At 42.8% G+C, this 13,137-nt stretch overlaps 1 protein-coding gene across 1 annotated transcript in view; it reads left to right on the plus strand.

Moving 5' to 3' along the window:
• Positions 1-6,599: 6,599 nt before the first annotated feature.
• chst8 (carbohydrate (N-acetylgalactosamine 4-0) sulfotransferase 8) overlaps positions 6,600-13,137 on the plus strand; it is a 165,031-nt gene continuing 158,493 nt past the window's right edge. Inside the window, exon 1 of the mRNA XM_023429637.2 lies at positions 6,600-7,310. The gene's annotated coding sequence lies outside the window, so the exon portion shown is untranslated. The remainder of the gene's footprint in view (positions 7,311-13,137) is intronic.

Raw genomic sequence — 13,137 nt, forward strand, 5'->3', positions numbered from 1 at the left:
TTAAAACAATACCAGCCACAGCAGCAACTGGTCCTTTTCTTTTAGGGCAATTGAAACCTAACAAACAAAGATACGAATAAGGGGATAACCACCAATCATGTCAACACGTATCATTTCAACAGAAAGCTGACATTACATCCAAGTGTAATTCAACGCAGTGTAGGAGTCCAGATTACGGCCCACTGCCATAACTGTGACAGGACAGGAAGGAGCCTGAGAGGCACCACAGGACCATCATCTGACCTTTTTGTGGTTTCGTCAGGGAGAAAGCAGACAACACCAGGGGAGGCAGACACGTTATCGAAGTGGAGAACAGCAGATTTCAGGGGAGGGCCACTATCTTGGTGTCATTGCACTAATGGCTTCTTCTTCTGGTCAGAGGATGAGGTTGGAGCATCATGGTTTTCAGATGGACAACATGTGGGTTTGAGAGAACCACTGCGTCAGAAGTAACTGGAAGTTGCCCACTCAGACCAAGCCACAGACTTCTAGCTTCCTACATGGGTCAGTTGTGATGGCTGATGGCGAGCTCATTAACCAATAACAGATCAGAGGGAGAGTATTTCAGATGCACATCGTAATGGTCAATTTCAACAACCGAACCCTGGTGTTTGGCTCCAGGCGATAGCTAATGGCATCACACTCTGCAGTGCGAAGTATATCCAACATGTGTCCCTAAAGCAAGAGCCAATGTCCAGTTTAAAGTATATGCCCACAAAGTAGGAAACACAACTGCTAAATGCCCCCTCCCAGCCATCTCCATTCATCCAGTCACTTAGTTCTAATTAACATTGAATCCATTTACTGCACAGGTGACAGTTACTTTGTAAATCTCATACATTCTGCAGTGAGCACTTTGTTTAATCTACCATGCATCCACACTCCCTTGAGGTTTCACAGTGGAGATTATAACAGCAGGCGCTTTGCTGGGTGTGGCTGGCTGCACCATGCACACAATGGGAACAACACTGTTCATATCCCCTCGCAGGAGCTACCCCCCCCCCTTCCCCCCCAAACACCACCATCACGGAGCACAGCGTTTGATGAAACTGCATCATCAGCTGTTTAACGTGGTATCAAAGCACTTCACCATGTACCAGTGGCAAAGACACAAAACTAATATTGCAGTAGAGAGCATAAATACTTGCACTGCAATGCACTGTCAGTGGTCTCAAAAGACTTGAGAAGACTCAGAGCCATGACTTTCCAGCCTGGATTTGTTGTTACAGCTCCATGGGGAGAGAAGAGAAAGATAAAATGGCTTCATTTGGGTCAGGTCATTCATGCAGTTTGAGCCCCAGAGTACATTAGAAAGAGCTGAAATAACGCTCTTAGACAGGGCAAGGAGCTGACTTGAGTGCCATCGCTGCCCTGTAGTGCTTTTAACATGCCCTGTGGATCCTTTGGGTTCATTAAGCAGTTTGGGGTTTGTGTCAGAAGCCTCTCCACAACCTGCTGTGACATGGGGAAAAATGCCCTTGACCGAAAAGAAAAGCAAGCGCTACAGGTAATGCCAGCAGGAAACCCTGAAGGGCACTTTCTCTAAAAGCTATTTCCACAGTGGAAAGGTAGCCAGAAGGTAAATGTGGGTCCGGGAGGTGAAGAGGTTCATTTGTGGTATTTAATTTCCATTCAACAATATTCTAAAATTATATATAATGGGAATTTTAAATATGAATTAGAAAAGTAAACCTTTTTGTAAAATGAAAACTTAAATGACCTGTTGTCTGAGAAAAGTTATATTTATGTATCTTACACACATGCGTTCTTTTTTTAATGGCAGATATTCTACTTTGGAATAAAACTCTTCTTTTTTTTTGTTTTTAATTCGAGGCTGTTGCCTTTGAGGGCACGTGTGTTCCAGTGATCAGAGGGAATGTGATTTAAGGTGATGATATGCAGAGGCGCCATCCATGTCTGGCAGACGGCTGCTGCAGTGCGGTATGAAAGTGTTCCCTTCGGCAGTGAGCACGTGTTGCTTCATAGCTGCTTCCAACTTAGAATTCACCAGAGATAGACTAGGTCCACTGGCACTTATGCCAGAACCTTACAGCTTTAGGTATTTACACTCAGTTCAATAGCCGGCTGAAACACGGTGAGATTCTCCGAAACTATTCTTAAAGTTTTCAAAAGACCAAAACTGTAAAAGATTTGTAGGTGGATGTGAACCTGCACCCAAGGAGAGTTCATTATTTGTGTTCTCTACAGTATAAGAAAAGTTCTCATTCTCACAGGAAACAAGTGTGGGGGAGTATATTTTGCTCATCCCACTAAGATATATTCTCCAGCGAAAAGATACAAATCTGATCTTAGTTTCTAGTAGATCTGATATGGAATTCCTGTTTCTGTGCTGATGAAGGTTGGTGGACAGTGATAACACAGGTGCAGTACTGGAAATACGTCCAAAACTTTATTGTTCTTCCAAAGACAGCTGTCTGATATGTTGTCAGTGTCGTAGCTTTAAATGAAAAAAACCAAGCCAAAAATTGTTGAAGAAGGATATCCAAAACCATGGATGAAAATAAAATGCCACATTTGGATTAAACACAAAAGTTGCAAAAGGATAAAGGCTAGATGAGTCAAAGTTTTTGTTTACAGTAGCATATGCTTTCTTTAATTCTCTCCGGAATTATATTTTTTTTTTTCCTGATAAACAACTGTAACAATTAAAAAATAACAGCATATGTAGCCACCAAGAAAAGCACCTGAATAACGTGAAGGATGCCCCAGTCTGAGGTACAACCTGAAATCAATATTTAATGTTCATTTTCACCCTGTCTCCTTCTGAACCATAGTAAATTGGTAGCCCGGTGCCAGGCAGAAGCCGACAGACACTGGAGTCAAATATATGACTGCCAGACAAGTAAAGTCACAACTCATCACTTTACACTTCTGTGGAAGAGACAGGTCATCCTGTGGTCCTGACACAAACATGAATCCTGCTAACCCAAATACAGCCATCCCAGAGCACTTCACCCTGTCTGCAGGCGGGTGCTCTCAAACTGATACCAAAGCTTAGAGCCGCTGAGGCTGTTTATTTATCTCCCCGACAAAAGAGGCCACAAATGAGGGTGCACAACAACAACAACAACAACAACAACAACAACAACAACAACAACAACAACAACAAAAGATTTTTTTTTTAAAAACAGCACAAAAACACAGTACTACAGAGGCAAGTCAGCTGACTGTGCTGTGGGTAATAAACACAGTCTGAATATTTAAACATAACCTAAAGCCGCCTGTTTGAGTATTTGCAGATAATTGGCATACAGAAAGTAAAATGTATAGCCTGTGGTTTATCCATCCCACACATCTTCACTCCTCGGCCTAATGCTTTTTGTCCACACCCTGATATTGGAGTATTCAGCCGGGGGATTGGCTGCCCACGCGGTGCCTTGCCTGTCAATTGATCAGGGCCTGACTCCAGCTTAGTGCACCCTCACTGGAAACCTCAAATGAGGTGCAGCTCAAATGCATTCATCTTCATCAGACAAGCACGGGATAAAGTATCAGGGAGTTTTTGTTCTGCAGAGATGGTCACGAAGAAAGGACTGATAGCAGATGTTTTTGTTTTTTTTGCCTCTGTCTGTCGAGCTTTGAGTGCTATCACTATCACATAATGTCTCTGCTGTGTCCACGATGAAGCTGCATTGCAGGCGCTCTTCAATCACTCATATCTAATTATGTGCTGCTCGTGTGCAGTGTTTGTGGGCTTTTTTTTTTTTTTATTTCCGGACTATCACTTTCAATCTTATGAATGCATTTTTCATTTTGAATGTACTGTAACTATGAAAATTTGTTTTTCGAGTTGAATCTTTCTTTTCTGCTGGCTCTTTTTTTTCGATAAATCACCACTCTAGCAGAACCCGTAATGACCAGGCTGAAAACAGAGTGAACCTGTGAACCTTCGAGGCTTTGACCTGTGATGAAATTGGAGACGCTTGTATGCTGCGTACCAGTCAATACCAAAGAATAAACCGGCCCACTCAGATGGAGAATCCTGGATTTATTCTGGCCGGTGTAATTCATTAAACTGTTGCTCACACCCATTTATCATAATCAATCAAAGGGTGGCTGGGCCGAAAGAGCAATTTAGAGCACTGCAGAGTTATGCCATTGCTGAGTCTGTAATAAGTTTGAGGAAGATTATATAAGGCATTATTGGACCTTGGAGTACAGTTTGTGTCAGAATGTAATGAATCATTCATTACTTGATATCCATACCTAACAAATCCTTGCACAGGTTAATGCAGAGAATAGAACAGTAAAGAACGAAAATGAATTAATTGTGAACATATAAATCCATTTAAAGAAGCAGATATCAGACAGATGTTGAGAGCATCTGGAGATTTATGGCTGATTCTTTAGGCAGCAAAAACAAGAATGCTGTTTTTCATACGGCTGAACATCCATGAAGTGTGAATGACAATACAAAGCTTTCAGTTGAGCTAAGAAGAAAAAGATACTTATACTATGACAGTAACAATATTCTGTGGGCGAAATATAATTGGCAACTGCTTGCTCTGGGCAGACTTTGGATCGCAACACTATTGATTATGAGTAACACCAGATGCCAGAGTTGGATGAGCGATGAGCAGTGAGAGGGATAGAACTGATGAGTGTACCATGAGGGAGTTGTTTGTCTTTTGGCCAGGGAATTGTGTCAAGACTCACAACCTTCAAAATCCATCAGGATCTAGCTGCCCAGCAGACTACATGTTCATTAAAGTACATTAGACACGTGGACACCTCTGTCCCCAGATGCTGTTAAATGCTCCTGTCCACTTTATTACTTTGTTTTTTAAGCAAGTAAAACCTAAAAATAAACGCAAAATCATATCATTCCTGATCACCTTTCAGAGCATGATGAAATGTATTTCTTGTTGTCATATATTGTATTGTATATGAGAATACAATAATGCATCAAACAGTATTTTTCTGTAAATGATGCCTTATAAAACCACATTCAAAAGTGCAGATACAGATTATTCACCCTGACTAATGCTAAATAAGCAACACTGATCATTTTCAGCATTTTTCCTAGTCAGGTCTGCTGATACCACACGCAGCGAGCGGCCCACAGTCCCAGCAGAGACGTACTGCAGCTGTTGTGCTGCTGCTGTCTCTTAGATCTTCAGGACTTGGGCGATGTTTTGTCCCACTTACATGCAGCAGCTTTGTGAATTAAAAAGGCTTCACAATAAACCCTGCTTGTGCTGCAGTTGATAGAAAAGCCTTCCTGTGGGTCTGAATTAGTGTTCTTGGACTCCTACCCAGAGTCCCTGCAGCCAAATGAAGCCAAAGGAAAAACCTTTTTTTTTCTTTGCTTCCTAACACCAGCAGAGGGGGGTGTGCGCAAGTCAGGAGGAGCATGTTGAGTGTGTCAGCTGTGCCGGCTGAAAAGCCTGGGATGTTTCTTAGCAGCCACACCCTGAGAAAAAGCCAATGCACTGACAATGACACACAATGACATGTGATATTTATTTGAACACAGACATTGTTTACTTGCAACATATCACAGATCTGTTACTTTTAAACTCAGTCACATGATATGACATGAAGAGATGAAGATGACATATTTCTATTTGAGTGCTAATATTTAGATTTTTTTTTTGAAATGAAAGAAAAAAAAAGTACAGGTTAAAGAAAGCCATTCTGCAGGGCTTTGTGAAATAGTCTGAGATAAATTATGCACATCCACTGGCTTTTGATATCCATCCCACAGGGCTTTTTCTCTTTTCATTAAAGCTCTATTTTCTCCAACTATGCATCCTTCTTTAGAGAAAATGACGGGGGAAAATCCTTTAGTTCAAATCAGTGCAAGATTAAATAGGCTATTGTGTGTGTGTGCTTTTTTTCTGATGGCTGCTCACTGGCTGAGGGCTGTAATATTTTACACCAGCTTAATTTGATAAGCCCAATGTGTTGAAGTGGCACTTAGATCTCATCGCCTTGAAAAAAAGACTGACAAGAGCTCAAATCAATACAATCACAATTGCACTGACATCATTGCACAGCAAGACCAACCAAAAGGATCTGAGAGTCTGAAGCAGGTGGACTCTCACATCTGTGTCTCTGTCTCTCTGTTGGACCGGAACCGCTGAGCTGGAGAAGTATATGCCAAATGCAATACGACTTCAGGGACTGAATATATTGTAGAGGGCATGAAAAATGTACTGTTCATATAGACTGCCCAACCGTAAAATATTCACACACACACACACACGCGCGCATGTTTGGGGACTTACGGTACTTCAACTCTAACTTCCTAACCCACAAATCATTTGATGGTGAATGCATCTATATAGGGGAAACAAATTGGAGGCACTATTGTCCTCAGTTGAGATGTTGTGCTCAACCTAGTGGAATATCTCAGACACAAACAGAGACATTCATAAACACCTCCACATGCAAAGTGGCACTGCTTTCTAAATCATAATGAATAACTTAATTCATAATTAATGACGTTGGACTTCATTGACTGGACAGCTCTCACATCTGTGACAGAGGCATCTTGTTTAAACTCTTTGTCGCCTCTACTGTAGCTCAGTTGCATGTAGCGGCGCACTTCATACAGTACGCACTTGCAGCGCGCCACGATCCCGCCATCAGGTAAGAAAAAACGGGGTTTTAATAACGGAAAGACAAGGAGCTCATCCATTTTAGAAGAGTCTTTAATGAACTCAGACCGCTAAGAGACACTCCTCCTGCTCTTGGCTCCCGCTGCTCCGCTCCCGTACCTAGTCGATGCGCGGGATGAAATTCATAGCCCCCATCTTTATAATCAGTATCAGCATCGCCTCGAAGACAAAGAGAACACAGCAAATGAAAACGCGCTCCAGTAGCAGGAGAAGCCAGTCTTAAAGTCACTAATACCGCTGCCGTGCCCGCCCGGAGGCAGACAGGCACCGGTCCTTGGAGACTCTGCGGGGGATGCGCAAAGATGTGAGAGTAAAGAAGGAGAGGCGTTGTGATTGGCCGCACTCTTCCTGAAAGCATCAGGCACGGCGAGTCATGTTTGCTCCAGCCAGAGCATCACCGAGGTGGCATCAAACTTGAAGGAGAAGACTCTGTGTTCTCAGTCTGCACAGCCGATGCGTTCACAGCGCCGACCGTAAACTTGCATCATTTCTCCAAAGAGGCGGTGGTGCTGAAACAGAGAGAGTGAGGGAGAGAGGGAGAGAGGGAGAGAGTGAGAGAGCGAAAGAGAGAGAGACTTGGCTGATCAACTAGTGAAGAAGCAGGAAGACGCTCTGCACTTCTACACCTGCTCCTGAGCTTCATGGTATTTGGTGAGCCCCGTTAAGGTAAGTGCAAAACACTAGATGCAGCGCACAGTAAACTGCAGATGAGCTGTTCTCAGTCACGTCTCTGTGATATTGCTGTTACATCCTCTAAAGCCACCAGCGTCCGCTGTGTCTGCTGCCTGTATCTGTTGTCCTCAGGGTCTGCATGTGTTTCATTTTAAAGATCTTACACGCCAGGCGTAGATACAAAGTTACACTATCCATCACTCTTGAGTTGGCTTAGCTTACATGCTATAATTATAGAAAAGTGTTGACCCACAGATGCCACAGATTGCCTGTTGATTTCACTGTTTGTCATTATTTTGTATTCCTCTATTCAAAATTACCTTTGGTGTCCAGTCAACTGTTCTCACCAAATCGTGGAGCAGCAAATTTTGCACTGGCTGTCTCTTCCCTATTCTGTTCATTTTATAGGTTGCAGTGAATTACATAGAGTTTTTTTTACTTCAAATTCAAACATAGTTCATCAGTTGACAAATGATGTCATTGCAAAATGAACCATATTATTGCATAGTGTAAACTGACTATTACTGCAGTTTGTTTGCTCTTAGTTGTTTAATATTCTCACACATGTCATAGGACAGGTGTTCTCTGCAGGTATTGTTGGAGTGACAGTGTGGAAATGATCAATTCCACAGCTTAGTGGCTCTTCATTTTTTTTCCCGCTAGCCTGGCAAAGCTGTAGGTAGGAGCACAATCAGAATGTAGAGAAGATCAGGGCAGAGTTTGCGTGTGCTGTTGCTCGGGTGTCGCATAGGATTGGTGTGTTTACTAGACTATAAAAATAGCCACTGCACGCTAACTGGCCCCGGGCATGTATTTTGGGTTATTCCACTTTTATAGCGTAAATGATTTTGCTCCAGCATCTTGAACACAACCTTAAGCTTTGTAGTGACTTTAAAACTTGTGATGTTCCCAGAGCGCTGTCCAAAGAAATCAGAATAAAAACTGCCACAGCCAAAATCAAATGAAAAAAAACAAACAAACAAACAAACAAATGTAGTCAGCAGATTATCCAGTGCGAAGCCACGTTTCCTGCTTGTTTTCCTTTGCTTTTTTTTGCATTCATAATGCACATATGTCGGCGGCCAGTTAAGAAAGTTTAAAGTCTAAAAGATCTTAAACAGTGTTGTAATTGCAAGAACTGTGACTTACTTGCTTTAATCAGTTACCATGTCGAGCTGAGAGGGAGCGTGGGTGTCATCAAAGCAGAACAAGGCCCTTTTGAGGTGAGAAACTTGTGGCTGAATGACTTAAGTTGCCATTAATTTGAAGGCATGCCTTAATTTCAAAGGCACATTTTTTTTTTCCACTAGTCTTTTGTATTGCAATGCATTTGTTGTTTTGTATCATTAAGTCAGTTAGCGCCAAACTCAGAGGACTCAGATGACAACCTGCGGGCTTGTGGGAGACTTTGCACAGAGCTTAAAGCTGCAGGAGACAAGTTTGCACACTGGCCGCTCAAATCCACCAAGACTTTGACACTTTGTATTAAAGGATTATAAAACCGTAGAGTCAGGAGATCTAACATTATTTCTTAGGTTCTGCTGCTGTTTGGAGGATTGTTTGTATTGGCAGATGAGTGTCCATAGCATGATTTAATATGAGTCTTGCATGTCTTCACTAGAGGGGATCAGATTTTTCTTCCTTAATCGAGGCAGATTTTATAATCTGTGCAGCAGACAGGTGCATTTTTACTTGAGAATCCTGTGCAGGTACTTGACCTGTGTGCCGCATTTTGATATTCACTCCTCATGCAAAGACAAACCCTCCTCAAGATCATAAACAGAGCTGCAATTACTAGTAAGGTTGCTCAGCGGCTTTAATCAATTACTGCGCCGTCCTCCATCCAGAGAGATGGGAGAGCGCAGGTGTCATCAAAGCAGAATGAGGCTCCTTTGAGGTGGGAAATGCGAGACTCAATGACTTCACTCAGCTGGGTCACTGGACACACAGCAGAGCTTTGACGCGTACAAATTGTGCTTGAAGATGCTGTGTTCATCCTGGGAGGCTCAGCGGCTGGCAGGGGACCAGCGGAGCGGGGACATTGCACTCCAGATGGCCCAGAGAGGCCAGAGGAAGAGAGCTGTCCAAGCCCAGCTGGGAGTAAGGGAAGCTGGACTGCCGGTAGTGTGTGTGTGTGTGTGTGTTTGTGTGTGTTTAAGTGATTGTGGTAGGGAGATGGGAGGAGAGAAACAGTAAAAGACAGAGAGAAAGAGGTATGCATGAGGGTGTGTGCGTGCTGAAGGAGTGATTGGGAGAGGAAGGGAGGGTGAGAGAAAATGAGAGCGAATGGAACAAGTGCCTCTGTGTGTGTGTGTGTGTGTGAGAGAGAGAGAGAGAGAGTGTGTGCGTGCAGAGAGATAGTGATAGGAAAAGTGTGGGAGGGAGAAGAAATAAAAGAGAAGATGAGGGAGCTTGTATGTCTGTACGCTTGTGCATTTGTGTGTGTGTTAGTGCGTGCGTGTGTGTGTGTGTGTGTACGTGTGTGTGTATTGAAGGAGTGACAAGGAAGCAGAAAGGGTTGGAGATGCAGAAAATGAAAGAGAGAAAGAAACAGGCGCATGTGTGTGTGTCTGTGTGTCTGTGTGTGGGAGGGAGAGAAAATGAAACTGGAAGAAGCAGGCAGGCATGTGTGTGTCTATGTGTTTGTGTGTGATTGCAGAAAAAGCATTACTGGGAGAGAAAAGGCAGGAGGGGCTGAAAACAAAAAAAAAAGAGGAAGAAAATGGGGATGTGTGTGTCCCTGGGAAAGTGAGTGTATCAGGGGTGGGAGGAAAATGAAAAACAAGGAACTGGTATAGTGGGATACAGACATTTATGTGTGTGTGTGTGTGTGTGTGTGTGTGTGTGTGTGTGTGTGTGCGTGCAGAGATGGCTGTATGTGTGTTGTCTTAATACTAGTAGAGGCAGCCACTGGTGATATTAAGCATGGACATTTACACATAGAAAACAAGAGTAAAGGATTCTTACCTGAAAGACAAATAGTATTTCAGCTGCCAGTCAGCTCTGACTCTGTGATCTACTTCATTCACATGCTTATACAGGAGTCATGTGACATACCGTTGTTGTTGTTGTTGTTGTTGTTGTGTGTGTGTGTGTGTGTGTGTGTGTGTGTGTGTGTGTGTGTGCGTGCGCGCGCTTTATGACACATGGTTTCAGGCACATGATCTCCCACTGTGATCTCAGAATCTGATATTCACTCCTCGCTCTGATTGAGAAGACCTGCTGCGGGTTGGAGGCTTTCCTTTTCTTTCTTTTTTTTCTCCTTTTTTTTTTCTTTTTTTCTTGCATGCTACACCTCGGAGGGGTCGCACTCTTCTTCTAAAGCGAAGCCACCTGAGAGCCAGCGAAGTGCACATGACGACAAACACACGGTAGCTTCACAGAGATAACTTTGCCTCACTGTTTCCATTTAGCAAGCCGCTAGAGAGCAGACGGAGAGAGAAAGCGCGCTCTTTTCATTCCGCCACATCTGCTCTGTGATGGAACGAAGCATGATCTGCACTTTGATCGCGATGAATTATTCCTATCCCTGGCTATAAATATGGTCTGTCTTCAGCACCCAATCCCTCTACCTCTCTTGCCTTAAACTAGGAATCTGTGCTCGCCTCAGAGTGGCTCTCTCCTGAGCGTGTCACTGCGGGCATACTGCAGCTCTGGTTTTTCTTCCTCACACTGTGAATGAATCAGAAGCCCTACCTCAGTGCAAAGCTTTTCTGGAGAAGACCCATGTGTCTTGCCGAGACAATTTACACACTCAGTCCAGAGCAGTAATAGCAGTATTTTTTGTTAATAAAAGTTCTACAGAAGAAACCTCAAATGGTAAATCCTGAATATGGAGAGAATCGATAGAGCTGTCCCACACCATGTTCACTCTCTGCCACCACTATGAGAATGTATTTTTCAACATAAAAACATATGAACTACAATGTAGGTTTGTTTCCGCTCAGTGACGGACAGTCAACTTGACCAGTGATAATATAACAAGCAGTTGTACATATACAGTATACAGTTAATGAGTTGTGTCCACGTTGATGCTGCAGCACTGCTACTCCCAGCCCCATCTTTCTACACTGACTTTGCCTTTGACAATGGTCATCGATAATAGTAATTATCCATTGTTGCTGAGTGGTTGGAAAAGTGAAGACTTGTAACCAAGAAAGGAGTCACATGATTTTTGTTTACCCTTAAAGAAAAGAGCAAGGGAGACATTGGAAGACATCTGCCCTTCACCTAACGTTACGTTAACTTATTGACATCATATGATTGTAGCCTACATCTGCTGTGATTATATAATACAAATGTAGCCTCCACTTTCTCCTATAATAACATGCAATTTCTAGAATAGCTTGAAAATAATATTTATATTTTAAGATACTTTTGAGTATTTTGTGGTGCAGTGGTTAGCACTGTTGCCTCACAGCAAGAAGTTTTCATGTGTGCCTGCATGGGTTCTCTCAGGGTACTCCGGCAAAATTAAGTGAGTGTGAGTGCGGATGGTTGTCTGTCTCCACATGTCAGCCATGTGATAGACTGGCGACCTGTCCAGGGTCAGCTGGAGTTGGCTCCAGCCCCCCTGCAACCCTATGAGGATAAGCAGTATGGATAATGGATGAACATAGTGGCCAAATCTAGAACTTGTCTGGTACCTGTTACATGAACAAAGAAGGTTAGCCTATAAAATTAGTAGTCTGATGGTTTGCGTGAGGCCGTGACACTTGGCCTGGGAGTCAAATTCCCACCAAAATTATTGATTCAGTCGTTGTTTCCACTGTAACTGTCTTATTGTCATTCCATTTCTTAGTCGTCTTTAAATGTCCTTTATACACAAGTATAAATTATAATATTGTGTAATGCGTGACCGGTCCAGGGAACCTACAGTTCATTGAGGGCTGACGATCGATTGATTCTGCTAAATCAGCTTCATGTTAACCTCAGATAGGACATCTTTAAATGTATTCACAATGTACTAAATTATAGGAAAAGTCATGTCCTAAAACATCAGGACACTGAACTCCCAAGCAATCATTACTCAAACAGGAGCATAGTGTGTGTGCTGGGGACTATTTTCAGACATAGGTGTAGACTGGAGCACGGAGGAAAGGGACATATAAAGATAAGAAATAAAGAAAACGAGTTAACTTAATGGAGAGTGAAAGAAGGAGATGTGGGGAATACTTGACCGGATGATCTCGCTACCCTCAGGCTGTGCCACGCATAATCAGCTAGCTGCAGCACTGGCAGCAACATCTGTGAGATGAATAAACCTCAAATTTGAAGTGGTTGGTACTTACAGTTTGAATGAATAAACCATCATAGAATTAAAATTAATTTATTTGCTCAACATAACTCATTAGCACTTGATTTTATATCTACATTTCAGGGGTAAGGTGAGCTAATCTGTGTTCTGTGCTCAAACATGTCATTTTAACTTCAACCTATGTTATTATTTGTAACTTCAGGCAAAGGTGCTCCCTAGAAAGTGAAAGTTGGAGCTTTTTTAAAGAAGAGCCAGAGTTCAATAAGCTAATAAGCTAACAAGAATGTTTCATATGTAAATCTGATCTGATCTTTGACATCAGTAACTTCTGTAGCCTGGAGTTTAGTTGCTATGAATTATTCTGGTTAATTATGACATGGACGTTATTTATATGCAGCATACCCACCTGATTAGTTTCTTTGTAAAAGCCATGCATCATCTCATCCTGGTAGCAACAGCTTAACCAGCACAGAGACACACAGGCAGGGGAAGCTGCGGGCTCTCAGGTGAGCTCTGATGTCATAGGGAAACTGCACATACAGCTGCACGTACAGCTGCACGTAC

The sequence above is a fragment of the Seriola lalandi genome, unplaced genomic scaffold (assembly GCF_002814215.2).
Source record: "Seriola lalandi dorsalis isolate HSWRI2012SDOR001 ecotype SW California unplaced genomic scaffold, Sedor1 jcf7180002054898, whole genome shotgun sequence".
NCBI classification, from domain to species: Eukaryota; Metazoa; Chordata; class Actinopteri; order Carangiformes; family Carangidae; genus Seriola; species Seriola lalandi.